Source organism: Oncorhynchus gorbuscha, linkage group LG03 (assembly GCF_021184085.1).
Source record: "Oncorhynchus gorbuscha isolate QuinsamMale2020 ecotype Even-year linkage group LG03, OgorEven_v1.0, whole genome shotgun sequence".
Lineage (NCBI taxonomy): Eukaryota > Metazoa > Chordata > Actinopteri > Salmoniformes > Salmonidae > Oncorhynchus > Oncorhynchus gorbuscha.
In genome coordinates, this window is record NC_060175.1 from 94,140,669 (window position 1) to 94,155,494 (window position 14,826).

The 14,826-nt window shown below is 41.6% G+C and overlaps 1 long non-coding RNA gene and 1 pseudogene across 2 annotated transcripts; both read right to left on the reverse strand.

Moving 5' to 3' along the window:
- Positions 1–265: 265 nt before the first annotated feature.
- On the reverse strand, positions 266–2,262 carry LOC124032279. Its single transcript, XR_006838247.1, has 3 exons — positions 2,156–2,262; positions 2,015–2,041; positions 266–591 (listed from the first exon to the last, which is right to left on the reverse strand). It is a non-coding gene; the product is annotated as an uncharacterized LOC124032279 (long non-coding RNA).
- Positions 2,263–7,262: 5,000 nt separating this feature from the next.
- On the reverse strand, positions 7,263–14,807 carry LOC124032274 (annotated as a pseudogene). Its single transcript, XR_006838246.1, has 14 exons — positions 14,557–14,807; positions 13,737–14,033; positions 12,528–12,656; positions 12,166–12,270; positions 11,882–11,951; positions 11,376–11,468; positions 11,050–11,113; positions 10,839–10,917; positions 10,576–10,654; positions 10,227–10,360; positions 9,854–9,948; positions 9,532–9,659; positions 9,036–9,089; positions 7,263–8,659 (listed from the first exon to the last, which is right to left on the reverse strand). The product of XR_006838246.1 is annotated as a proliferation-associated protein 2G4-like (transcript).
- Between the last annotated feature and the right edge of the window lie 19 nt (positions 14,808–14,826).

Consider the following 14,826-nt stretch of genomic DNA (forward strand, 5'->3'; position numbering starts at 1 on the left):
TGAGATATGCACCACTCAGGAGACCGTGCTCCAGATGGCCCCCGCCTGGAGCAGTCCATGCACTCCTCACAACAGTGACCCAAACAGCCACGAGAAGGCATGCAGCATAACCTTATCATACTGATAACCCTAGAGACTGGTTTTAAGGGTATCACAACATAATGGGTCACCTATAAGACCTATACTCTGTCAGCAATAATGGTAAATGGTTGCAGCATGGTAGGAATTACAATCTGGACCCCATTTCAGAAGTAACAAAGACAACTTTAAACCAAAAACTTTATTGGGAAAGTATAAACAAAAGCAATGGAGTAGGATAGGTTTGGTAGAAGAGTAGAGAATCCAGAATGTCCCCATCAATCTTCCCAGGCAGGTGGTCTCTTGACCAAGACAACAGTAGCACTGTCTTTTTACAGCCTCTCATTGGCATGGATGGCACATCTCAGATCAGACTTTGAACATGAGATCCTTGGTCCTGTGTTGTGTCCAGAAGGGTCACAGCCATGGTGTTGTAGGGGAGACATTCTACTTGGACCTCTGCCTCATCTTTCGCCTCTTGCGCTTCAGCCTGCGCATACGCTTCTTTCTCCACTGCAAGAGAGAACAGAGGCCAATGTTAGATGTAACATTAGCTATTATTAGATATTGACGAGTGTTAGAACAAATGGCTGAACCCTGATCAATTTTCAGAAGCATGGCTGGCAACACCCATCTGGCATTTACAGCAAACTGCCGTCAGATATAGTTCTACCAACATATGCTCAGGTCTAGAAGGGATATTGCCATCCTGCACACCCACCCATATAGTAAGGGGCCTGTGACTGAAAATATGGCAACAAGCTAGCTAGAATTGCACAATAGTTGGCTACAGTAATGACCCAGGACAGGTGATAATCTACTGAGAACGCATGTCCATGTGTTCACCACAGAATTAAATCACTTGGTGACAGCCCATTTCACTAACATTAAGGCTTTGGCTAAACAAACAAGTGCACTCGCATACTCCCTTAGAAACTGAACCTGAAAACACCACAATCTTGACACAATAGCCAGTGTACACTTCAAAATAGCCTGAATTACTCAAGATGATAGACTTCTTGAGTGGTCATTAATGTGATGTTTTCATCGATGACCTTAGTAGGGTGTAAAACTGCATGACTAAGACTGATTAAATGTAACCTTTATTTAAGTAGGCAAGTCAGTTAAGAAAATTCTTATCTACAATGACTGCCTACCCTGGACGACGCTGGGCCAATTATGAGCAGCCCCATGTGACACCCAATCACTGAGATGAGGTCAGTAAAGGTGCATCAAAGGCTGGAACTGAGTGAGTGAAAAACAGCCCTCTCAAGCCAAACAGACTTAAACAGCCATCACTAACAGAGGCTGCTGCCTACATAGACTTGGACACTAATAAAAGGCTAAATCACATTTTATTGGTCACATGAAAGATATGTGAACATAACAAATCTCATGTATACATTTATACCATATTTTGCATCATGCCTATGCCGCTCTCATTACTCTATATATAATTATTCAATTATTTTACTTAGATTTGGGTGTAGTAGGTAATTGAATTCGGGAATTGTTAGATACTGCTGCACTGTCTGAACTAGAAACAAGCATTTTGCTATACTCGCCAATAACATATGCTAACCATGTGTATGTGACCAATAAAACAATGCCCTAGAACGCTATGACACTCGGGAGCCAAAACGTTTGGTGCAGTATTTCTCGAGAAAAAAAAAGCGCGTGAATAGTCTATCGTAGAATGACAAAGACTTCATTGCATAACCCCCAACTACACAAACGTCAAAGATTGTTGTATTAGAACCGAACTTAGCACCAAACTCGATAATCAATGCATTTAAAATGTAGCAGGTGGCTAACTACAAAATGGGTGCAGTTATGTCGCAGTTAACAGGCTAGCCAACCAAATCACTTAAAGCTAACTAGCATAGCAACAAGGAAGATGCCTACAAAACAATCGTTTTGAGTGGATAAAATGTACCTTTGCCCTCATGTCGTGGAGAAGTGTCTGTAAAGCAAAGGGAGAAAAAGGTTGATCAGTTGGATGCCTTTTAATTACATTGGATTACTTTGGATGAAGATGAGAAAATACAAAACGTGTTAGGTTCAGTATTCAACTTACCTCTACCAGATGGCACCGTCTCCAAGAAGAGCGCCACTAGCGTTCGATCGGTTATTTATACACTGAACTTACGTCATCACTGTTGGACGCTCATACATTCTGGGACATGTAGATTTCATCAGTCATGGGCTGTGTTCGAATACCCATACTAACATACTGTATAACGCTGGCAGACAAGTTGGGAGGAAACGTGGTGGTATCATTCGAAGGGTTACCATAGTAAACGGAAAATACCACGTGCAATCTGGATTCCAGACACTTTCACCTTAGCACTTGTGTCTATATAATTTGATCCTAAAGGAAAGCTGTAGGCTTTTATTTTGTTCAGTTTTTGTTATCATTTTTTTCCGCACAAAGGAGATCTCATTAACATATGCAAAAGCCTACAAGTTATTTTGCCAGCTGACATTTTTTTTTAAATCCTGGTATTTAAAAACCAAAAAGCAACAAAAAAAACAAAAAGCAACAAAATAATTCAAATATATCAGTAAAGATGGCAATATGTGCATTTGGAGCATTAAGTGGAACAGTGTTTTTAAGATCAGGCGAGGAGGTTGCCACTTTGCAATAAAACCTTGTGGCAGATTTAATAAAAATAATAATAATAAAAACTAACATACTGTATACTTAATGAGAATATACTACATTCTATTAGTTCATTTTAGTATTATGGAAACAAAGGTTATCCTTTCAGTTGAACATACTAGCGCTACACCTATCTACAGGAAGTTGATTATGTTGCTATGCAACCTCTTGCTAGCTTGATAGCGTAACAAATCAAAATCACATTTATTTGTCACATACACATGGTTAGCAGATGTTAATGCCAGTGTAGCGAAATGTTTGTGCTTCTAGTTCCGACCATGCAGTAACATCTAACAAGTAATACAACCTAACAATTTCACAACAACTACATTATACACACAAGTGTAAAGGAATGAATACGAATATGTACATGAAAATATATGAATGAGTGATGCCGAACGGCATAGGCAAGATGCAGTAGATGATATAGAGTACAGTATATACATATGAGATGAGTAATGTAGGGTATGTAAACATGATATTAAGTAGCATTGTTTAAAGTAGCTGGTTATATATTTTACATCAATTTCCATCAATTCGTTTTGGCTCCCGAGTGTCATAGCGGTCTAGGGCATTGTTTTATTGGTCACATACACATGGTTAGCATATGTTATTGGCAAGTGTAGCGAAATGCTTGTGTTTCTATTTCCGACAGTGCAGCAATATCTAACAATTCCCTAATTCAATTATCTATTACACCCAAATCTGCAGTCCTCATGCCTCCTTGCAGCATGCCTAAAATACATTCACACAGATGAGCATTCCAGTTACATCATAGGGGTTATTCAAATGGGCACAGAAGACATCAAACATATTTGTACTTTATTTTTAAAGCTGCCCAGATTGGACATTGTTTTTATGGGCAGAGGCAAGTCATTCCATTCTGAGGCTCCAGTATACAAGAAAGTACATTTCCCAGCATTAGTTCTGAACCTGTATAAGCACACCTCAGCAACACCTGATCTGGTGCTGTGATTGTGTGCATCACTAACATGAGGAAAGTAATCACTTCGAAATCTGGGCGCAGAACCATAAATACTCCTGTAAACCAAACCTAGTCTAATCTGGGACACCCTAGCCTCAACAGGCATCCAGTTTAGTTCCCAAAAGCAGCTCCTGCCTATGTGAGTATGTGGACTCACCTTCAATACTGCCCTGATCAGCATATTCTGGGCTATCTGGAGCTTCCACTTCACAAGTTTAGATAAGCCCCCAAACCAGGAAGTACTAGCATAGTCAAAATGACATTGAATGAGGGCAGTAGCTTGCACTTACATGGAGTCCTTATTCAAGCAGCTTGGACTTTCTGGCCAAAAAATTAGTCCTGGCATTAACCTTCCCTAGCACTTTATTGGCCATACTCACACCTCCCAAGCTTCCATCAAGGATACATCCCAAGTAGCTAACAGAGGATTTAGTAATCAGCACCTCACCCCTAACTCCACTCTGATTTCAGATGACCTACACAATTTATGTCTGGATCGAAAAATAATTGCTTCACATTTCCCTAAGTGCAGAGATAACTTATTATCTCCAAGCCATTTGCCAATGTTAGTCAGCTCTGTGCTAAGTATGCTCTCCAGCATAATTTTACTTTTGTGAGACACCAGAAGTTTAGAATCATCGGCATAAAGAAAAATATGGCAAGAACAAGCATCTTTCATATCGTTAATATACAATAAAACAGTATAGAGGCCCAAGCACGCTCCCCTGCGGAACGCCACAACTCATAGGTTTTGCCTGAGACAGTGAATCATTAACCTCTATTACTTGAGCCCTTCCTGATAAATAGGACTTTACCCAGGCTGGATGGATACTGCTTAACCCCAGTGCCTCCAGTTTGGAGATTAGGAGACAGTGGTGAACTGTATCAAAGGCCTTCTGTAGGTCAAGCAGTACCATTCCACACAGATTTCCCTCATCAATCTCTTTCCTGATGAAGTCAGTCAAGTAAAGTAGACATGAATCAGTGGAGTGTTTTTCTAAAACACGACTGAAAATCACACATTAGACCCTGTTTGTTAACATATTCATACATCTGCTCATGTACAACTCTCTCCAGGATCTTTGATGTTACAGAGGACAGATACAGGCCTATAATTCCCAGGGTCAGACTTTATCCCCTTCATTATACAGAGGTATAACTTTAGGTTGTTAATTACTCTGTTGTCAGGAAGGATCGGAATCGGAACGGTGGGGGGATATGTGCGTTTGTAAGATCAGACATTGCTTTTAACGTCAGATCAGATTTAAATGCTGATCTGGAGATTGTCTGGCTGGATATCTGCCTTCCCAAAACCAAGCCGATTTTGTTGGGGGTGTGTTATAGGCCGCCCAAGCAGAATACATTCTATGAAGGTCTTAAAATTGTGTTGTCAAACTGTAATGATTCAGTGTTGAAGGAAATCATTTTGTTAGGGGATTTCAATATTGATGTCTGCAAAAAGAATAGCCCAACCCACAATGTATTATTGCACGTTTGTAGATCACTTGCTCTGACCCAAATGAAAAAAGATCCCACCAGGATATGTGAAACACTGCAAAGTAATATTGACTTAATATTGGTGTCTGACAAATCTAAAATATCGCAGAGTGGAGTAATAGTATATGGAATCAGTGATAATTTTATTACATTTTGCACAAGGAGGATTTTTAAAGATATATTTAAGTGTCACACAACCTTTAGAATCAGAGGACTCAAAAAATACTGTGTTGAAAAGTGTAGGGAGGAAGTGGGTAAAATTGACTGGTCACCTGTGCTAGATAGTGTAGGGGTAGACAGTGCCTGGGAAGTCTTTAAATGTAGATTCCTTGATGTGGTGAATGTGATGGCTCCCATTAGACTGGCCAGGGTAAAGCAGAGATCTAGCCCTTGGTTTAATCATGAGATTCTAGAATCTATCCAAGCAAGGAATAAATACAAATGTTTGAACACAGTTCGAGAGCAGCATGATTTTGTCCTATATAAACGTCACAGAAATGAAGCACAGAGGATGGATGAAGCACAGAGCAGGATGGATGAAGCACAGAGCAGGATGGATGAAGCTAAGAGGGGTTACTTTGCTGAGAAAATAATTGAGAACAAAAGTAACCCTAACATCTTTGGAAATCATTTAAGGAACTAGGCTGTAGTGGTACTATCAAAAACAAACTAAACAGTATTGGACTGAACATCAAGGGGGAGATGGTATATGAAAAAGCAGAGGTTGCCAATGAATTCAACTCTTTTTCTACATCTGTTGCCAGCAAGCTGGTTAGCAAGCTGCCCCCCAGTTCTGGTTTGTATGGAAGCAACCAAGTCAAGAAGTATTATGTAGTTAGGGGTTCGGCCAAACTCTTTTTCTTTTGCAAAGGAAGCAACAGCCAAAATAGTCAGTAAGCTGGCAGAGCCTAAATGCTCCAAAGCATTTGCAAGGTTTCTTATAGATTCTGCTGAGCAAGTTGGCCCTCTCGCTCCACATGGGTGTCTTTTTGTGTGCTTGCAGGTGGGAAGAGTTATAGTGCTTTCAAGATAACTGGGAACTCTGAAAAATATGAGGCCAAATCATGACGTCCGTGATCTTCAGGTCGGAAAGTCAGGGCTAGAATGAGGCACGTGTACCCAAGTTGGAATTTCCGAGTTGGATAACTGTTTAAAACAATTTTTCCCAGTCTGAGCTTTTTTCTCTCTCCAGATACCCAGTTGTTTTGAATGCACTGAAGTGAGAGATTTCTGAGCTCCCAGTTGTTTTGAACGCGGCCCCGTTTACATCATGACATATTTCATTACGCATTACTTCATCTTCACTGAGGTTTCACATGCAACATGTTCTATCTGTGCCTCTACTGAATGGACAAGTGTGGTGTTTGTTATGCAAGATGGAGAGCCTGTCTCTCTTCAGAGATCACATTTATTTTAGGAGATTGCAAAATAAGACCTTTTCACAGGGCAAATATATTTTTATGTTTACTTACTTTTCCCTCAACTTGTTTCTCTAACATTGCTAATTTGTCCTGGGATAAAATCATTGGGTTGTTATTTGACCTGAAATACACAAGGTCCTCTACTCCAACAATTAATCCAGATAAAAAGGGTAAACCGAGTTCGTTTCCAGTAATCTCTCCTCCTTCAGGCTTCTTCTTTTGACTTTATATGGCAGTTGGCAACCGACTTTACGGTGCATTACCACCAACTGTAGTGTGGGCCTTAGTTCATCTTTCAACCACCCATGTGGGTATATGCTCCTAAAAACCAATGAGATGGGAGGCATGATTTGCAGTGTGTCAAGCATAAAATAGAACGATCGAGCAGTGTTGGTGCACTGATTTAGTAACATGTGTACATTTATTTGGCAGCGACGGGAGTGGTGTGTTCAAGCACATTAGCTGATAGTAGTGGAATGACCGATGGATCTTACTCATAGAATTATTATAGGACAATATTTACATCAGTCAAATAAAATGTTAAAAAATAGTGTAAATGGGTTGTAACACTAAAAAGGGTTGTAATTTTGACATGCTTTGCGAATGAACTTCAAAGCCCTTCCAAAATACCACATTTTATTGGGAGGACCTCTTATTTCCTAAATAGGAACTTTTGTAGAATTCTATCCATACAGATTTACAATACAAGAGCGGATACATTTCCTTCACGAGAACAAACTTAAAATATAAACCGAGTCAGAAACATTTCCACAATGATCTCTCCCTCTAATATCCTATTCAAAAAGAAAAGCCCACAGGAACTAGTGGTGCAGCAGTTGGTTAGTTAGTCCTTTGGTCAGTTGTCTCATACCCAAATTCGATAGTTATTTGATGTCACCATGGCAATGTTTCTAATCTAGATGATTCAAAAATATCCTCAAACTTATTTTACAATAAAGTATCAGATAAACAGCTATGGAAACCGATGTAAACAGTGACCAATATAGGTGTAATTCATTGAGAGCCATGGCAGTATCAGTGTATTAAGCAAAATATGGCAGTCATATACCTAAATGATTTAATAATGGGAACATTTAAACCTTTCATAATTGGGCTTCAGTAACTTGTTTTTTCCTCCTTCCTTGCATGGTGCGTACAGATTAAGCCCCTAATCCAGTTCCCTGTTCTAAATCCATTTAATATGTAGTCCTGTTAGGGGATATATCCATGTAAAACTGTCAGTTGCAGTTGATAAGAGAAATAGCTACGTATGACCCTAGAGATTTTTGCTAATGTACGTAACGATTTGAGTCAACGTAGTCAGCCATCAATTGCTAGCATGGCTGTTTATAAGGTCTGTCATGTTTATAGTAGGTTTAATGGAGGGTTCAAGTTAATACATATTTACTTCCCAAATAGACAAACTTCCATTAATTTAAAAGAAACTGCATGGTTAGGACCGAAAAGGTTTACCTTCAGAAAAATCATTGGCACAGTGCAATCGTATCACACCCTCAACTGTCCTGCTTTGCTTTCATAAATCATTTGATTATTCACTGCTGACTTTAATACAGTACCAAGGCTCAACGACTGGATGGTATAAACGTGTCTCCCACAGAGTCTACTCAGGAAAATGCCCTTGTTCTACTCAATAGCCCTTCTGAGTCACTTAGTGGTTACTATCATGGGGAGAACCCTGCTGTCTCAAGGACAGTGAGATTGAAATGGATGTGACAGAATTTGAATTTAGCAGAGAGCAGCACCATCCCCAGTAGTTTGACATCAGTTAACATTTGGAGGTTCCATCACAAGGCTAGGCTGCACCGTGAGGCAGGCGTCTCAGGACAGGAGGGCATGATGGAAGGTCTTGACATCCGTTCTGTGGGTTGGTCAGTTGTCAAAAGTCTGTCAGTATTATTGGGAGACGAAGACTGGGTCAGGAGGTGGAAGGTCTTATTCGGCAGCGTCGGTCTCTTTGACCTCTGGCGCTGTTTCAGTTTCCACAGTCTTTGAAGCCTTGTCACAAAGGGAAGGGGGAATGGAGAAATTGAGTCAAAAAGTGTTTTCACAATCATATGAATGTGTAATTTACATATTAAACAAGGTAGTCCCACTGAGGTAAGAAGACCTCTTCCCCAAGGGAGACCTGTAAATATTTACATTAAATAGTAGGGGATACCTAGTCAGTTGCACAACTGAATGCATTCAACCGAAATGAGTCTTCCGCATTTAACCCAACCCATCTGAATCAGTCGTGCCGGGGGGATGCCTTAACATCCATCCCATAGGTGCACGGGAGCAGTTGTTTGGGGTTATTGGCCTTGCTGAAAAGGCAGATTTATTTACCTTGCCGGCTCGGGGATTCGAACCAGCGACCTTTCGGTTAGCCTACCTTCTTTTTCTTCTTCTTCTGAGTCTTGCGGCTCGCTGAGCTTTGGAGCAAGGCCTGAAAAAAGGTTGGTTTTTGAGAACACAAATCAACCATGTCAGCTTAGTACATAACGACATTGTAAAAGCCAATCACAGTAGATGATTTATCCTCATCCCTCCCTCCAGTGTACAAGTAGGGAACTGGTATGTGTATATTTAAATGTAACCTTTATTTAACTAGGCAAGTCAGGGGTATACCAGTCATGCTGCAGTGGACGTGCAACTTTAGCCAAGCGTGAGGTGCTCCCATTATCTTCTATGAAACCGGAGAGCAAGCAGCACTATTTTTATGAATTCGACACGCAGCACGCACCCAAGAACACGTGATAAAGTGGTATGCGCTCTGCTCACATTGGCAAAAAGTTACAGGTCCAGTGTGGCAGATAGAAATCAGGAGTTTTCCCAAAGCCCTAGTGTAGCTCCACAGTAAGAGCAGTAGCTCATCTGCCTTGCTTTACCTTGAGATCTGTGTCCTCTACTTCGTGTTCAGACTTGTACAGCTCCTGCTCATACAGCCCTGTGGTGATGCGTAGGGGTCCATTGGCCATCAGCAGAACAGTGAACTTGAACTGGGCCACAAACTCACCTAGACTCACAGAAAAAGAGCCATTAAACGTAGGCTTATAACAACTTGGTTATGAATCAATGAAGAAATATTTAATTTGCATGTCAAGACACCTTCACATCCCTTACAGGATTATCTGACAATTTCACAAAAAGTAATGCGCAGTACTTAAGCATAAATGCATAGCCTCTGTCTGGTTAGATCTTCCAACTAACCTTCTTTCTCGTGCAGAACGTTGAAGGGCTGCAGGAGTTCATGTTTGGCACACTCTACCACACCCAGCCTTGCCTTGGCCTCATCCTCAAATGCCCTGAAAGACAGAACAAGAGATTGAGGGAGAGGGGAGAATATAAAAAAGGTAGGAGAGAAACAAAACATCATTAGCCATCTAATAGGCATTAAAACAGAGGAAACAAAAACTAAGTGTTCAGTCTATTGGATCAAATAGTCTAATCGGGGGAAAATGTGCCTTATTTAATTGATGCATTTGAATACCTCTTCTTTCCCCAACTGTCATTGAAGGTGTTCTGGGTAAAAGTATAATATTAGTTGTAGGTAAAAGTCCACTCCCTGCAGCAGACCTGCTACCTGAGAGTGAAAGGCATGGCATCGAAGCGTCTCTCCACCTCGCTGAAGAAACTCCTGGATGTCTTCATCTTCAGGCCGTACTGCTTGTCTGGGTCCCTCTTGTAAATGGTGGTCCTCTGGCCTGCATCCTTCGCCTGGAGTAGAAGACAGCACAATGAATGGAAGGGGGTTTACAGCACATACAAAGTGATGACGGGAGACACAGAGTAATTCAATGCGTAGAAAAAACAATCACATCCATCACTGTTTGGCTGTTTCTGATTGTGAAAACTTAATACATTTTAGTACAACCCATCAATGAGTGTGAGCCTCACACGACTGGAATGTTGAGTGAATGTTTGTCCCTCACCTTGCCTTCTCCAGTGCTGATGAGCACATCCACAGCGTACACCTCGTGTACCTCAAACTCTGCCTTCTCGTGGTCCTTCCTACGCAACACCAACAGAGAGAGACAAGGCCATGAATAATTAAACAAAACTTTGTCCCCTAAGATCAATTACTATTATCGCTACAGCGGTGCCTGACACATACGACAAAGACGAGAAACAACATATGTATCTTACAAGTAATACCAAAACAAGCCAGATGTCTTGGACTAATACTAAATGTCACCTCTGCAGGTCCGTGGGGTTCTGAATGATGGTCTTCTCTCCGTCAATAACATGCTGCTTCAACTGATGGGACAGCATCCCTGAGGAGAGTGTGTAATATGACAAAAAGTCAAGGTATGTGATTTGGCAAGTTAACAGTACAAGACACAAGGGTTGAATTTATCGTGTATCAATGTGGCACCAACTAGATTAAATGAAAAGGATGGACTCACCCTCTATGGCTGAGCATTTGAATGACTTGGCAATCTTGTTCCAGGCTTCTGTGACCTGTGAGTTCTGAATGAGAGAGACATTCAACCTAAATTGCTATAATTCCACTGATGGAAATACTGTCCCACTACAATACCAAATATATTTGTTAGTCAAACTTATTTTTTTACACTTGTCACTGCATCCCTAATAAGCCTGGTCCCCGCCCCACTCGGTTTGTGCTGTATAGACAACTGCACTATGGGAGTTTGCTTTAGAGCACAATCAGATCTGGTACTAGGCTAGACCCCAACTGCCCACGCAGTAAAGCGCTAGCTAACCACTTCACCTGGTTTCCAGGCTTGACCAGTCTGAGGGCAGCCTCAGCACACAGGTGTGCCGCTTTAATAACGTCAGCCTTACGTCCTGTCAACGGAGCATCCTGATGGAGCGAAAACAGGATGAGAAGGTAAGAACATAGCAAATTACTACATATGAAAATATGAAAAAGAGGCAACATTACACACGGGTTGGGTTTTCCTGTACTAGCTGGCTGTCTACCTGACTGTGTCTAACATTACGTGATGGTTGGGTTATCCTGTACTAGCTGGCTGTCTACCTGACTGTGTGTCTAACATTACGTGATGGTTGGGTTATCCTGTACTAGCTGGCTGTCTACCTGACTCTTTGTGTGCCTGACATTACGTGACGGTCGCACTATGCATGTAACGTTTGATGTGCTGTACATCAGTCAATGTATCTGTATGCTGGCATTCTGTATGACAGAACATAGCAACATATTCACTATTGCTAATGATCCCGACGCAGTCACAGCAAACAACCAAGTGCTACTACCTTGGTCACTCCCACCACAAAGCTGTGAGCCAGGTTTGAGATGAAGCCATCGACGTGCACCCCCAGGTCACTACACAGGCAAAAACAACAAGCAGCACATGAAGGATAGGCAGAGACTCGAAGACCATCAGACTGGTCCATGCACTGACATGGGAAGGGTAGTCGCCCAACAGTTGAACAGGGACAGCCATGCAGGTCCCATACAGAGAAGGTAAAGATTCATTGAATAACAGTTTCCCATGAGACAGTCGGCCATAAAAGTTGCAGACATATGTTGTTCCTACATTTTGAGGAGGTCCCCGTCCTTCAGTGTGATCTCAGGGTCACTCTTCAGGGGAGAAAGTGGCACACGCAGTTGTTGACTGATACACTGGTTGGGAACGCAATGCCTGAGGGAGGCAATAAGTAGGCATTTATTTACACTAATAACCTAAGTAACTTTCTGCACAACAAATAATATTAAGTTTTTTGATTCTGTTTTGAAGACGCAAGGAGAGAGGATATGAGTAAACAAGGAAAAGATGTGATTTACCCAAACAACTTTTCTGCAATTAAAAAAAGTAAACTACAAAACTCTAAGAGCCACTTCAGTCATGACTCATGTCAATGCAACTCATTGACTTAACCAATGAGATGAGGCCCATACCTTTCTTCAAATCCTTCTCCTTCCTGAAGACCTTTCCAGTTTCTGCCATGATGAAAGCATCTCCGGTCTCACAGAGGCTGACCACAGTCACCCCAGCCCTGGCAGCCTCCACCACAGCCTTCAGGGCCTCTGGAGTAGACATGAAGAGACACAGGAGGAAAGAACAAAAGGTTGGGTAGGTATGCTCTGGGTATTAGGACCAGGGGAGGTGACTTCTCACGCAAACATTTGTACTAGTTTTCGGTGCCTTTGGTTCAGAGCATCTGCTAAATGACTCAAATGTGGATCTGCTGGTCCAATAAACACTTTGGGCAAAAATAATTGTAATCGAAGAAAAGTTAATCAAGATCCCTTCCCAGCACCATTACGTGGGATCATCAAGATTGACATAAATTCCCATGAACATATACTCCAGCCAGGTCTTCAATTTTGATACACAGAGTAAGTATAAGATATGCACACAGAATATATATAGTAGCTATATCTGGATGCATAGCGAGTATAGCATAGATGCTGGCTATAGCTGTGTGTGGTACTGCGTTGCAGGTCTGAGGCAATACATTGTCACTGAACTGACAGACACTGATGGCCCTTATGCCTATTCAATGAGTGACCATCCATGGCTTCACTGAGAACACTTGCTACGGGTAACGGTTCAAGATCAGTGACATGCGTTACGTTAAGAGATGAGCGATGCAAACGACCTGTTTTAAATAGTAAATTGGCAAACATGAGAGTTAAAATGAATCGTTGGTAACTAACTAGTTAACTAAACGTAAAAAATAGTTAATTAAATGTAACGGGATCATAGCCAACTTATTCAGAAGGCAGTTTGCTAATCAATTATGTTTACTAGTGACAACTTTCCAGGCAGTGCATGTAACCTTAGCTAGTGAGCTAGCTAACGTAGCATTTGGCTAGGTAGCAGTTGTCTATGCATACACTTTTGTAGCTGAATTTTAGAATTAGTTAGCAAAAATACGCTAACTCATGCTACTATACATTACGAAACTGACGGAACTATTGCTTAAGACAACTACACAAGCCAAAAGCTAGCCCCGATGAGACGTTGTGATTAATGTATCGTTAGCTGCTAACACAGCACATGGCTGCATTGTGATAGCTGAGCTAGCGTTAGCACATTAGCCAGCAGACTGTCACGTCTAAACTCTTCAATAGTCTATTAAAAACAGGTTAATATTCACTTACGGTTGGCAATCTCGGCCCCCATCTTGTACTTGGTAACGACCAAGTCATCCGCGATGGTCTGCTCTTGTGGCTCGTCGTCTCCAGACATTTTTTTCGGTGGCTCTTTCGCACTCAAAGTAACTTTTTTTTTCCCGGGTGTCAGCTACAGACTCGACCACGCTGCAGTGCTATCTCCTCCGCCGCAGATCTTGCACAGGCCCAACTCGCTAGAGATCCCGCTTCCTACTAACTGGTTACGTCCCACGCACTGAGTGCACGCTGAACGCCAAATTGAATTAGCGCGTCACCGCACTGATCCTTGGTTTTAAAGGGGAATGGAAACACTTTAGGAAGTAAATCTAAGCGAAGAGATGTATTCAATCCACTTATACTAAACATCATTTTCCCTCCTGCCATTGACGCAAACATGCAAATTTACAGTTACAGTTAGCTGGCGTTCTAAATCCTAGTGTTTCCATTCCCCTTTAAGATCTATGGCACTGACCGATAAACCTTTCAGTAAATTAGACATTCTTCAGTAGTCATTAGATTTTGGCCTGGCATCATATTATCTGCATATCTACATAGCTATTATTACTAATCAAGAATAGTGTATGCATCTCTCTTGACTTGCTTGGGTCTCTCGCTTTCACACACACACACACATATTTATCACCCCTATACATACCTACTTCTATCACTCCAGTATCCCTGCACATTGTAAACATGGTATTGGAACTGACCCTGTATATACAGTGCATTGAGAAATTCAGAGGCTCAATACTCCATAATGACAACTCAAAAACATGTTTGTAGATAAAGAAAAAGTAAACACATTTACATTAAGTACTCAGTACGTTGACGCTCCGTTGGCAGCGATTACAGCCTCAATTACAACCAAGGCCCCTCTCCCCCGATTGCTCAGTTTGGCCAGGTTGGCAGATAGCTCTAGGAAGGTTCTTGGTGGTTCGAAACTTCTTCCATTTAAGAATGACAGATGCCACTGTGTTCTTGCAGTGGGGATCTTCAATGTCGCAGAAACGGTTTCGATACTTCGACACGATCCTGTCTCGGCGCTCGACAGACAATTCCTTCAACCTCATGGCTTGTT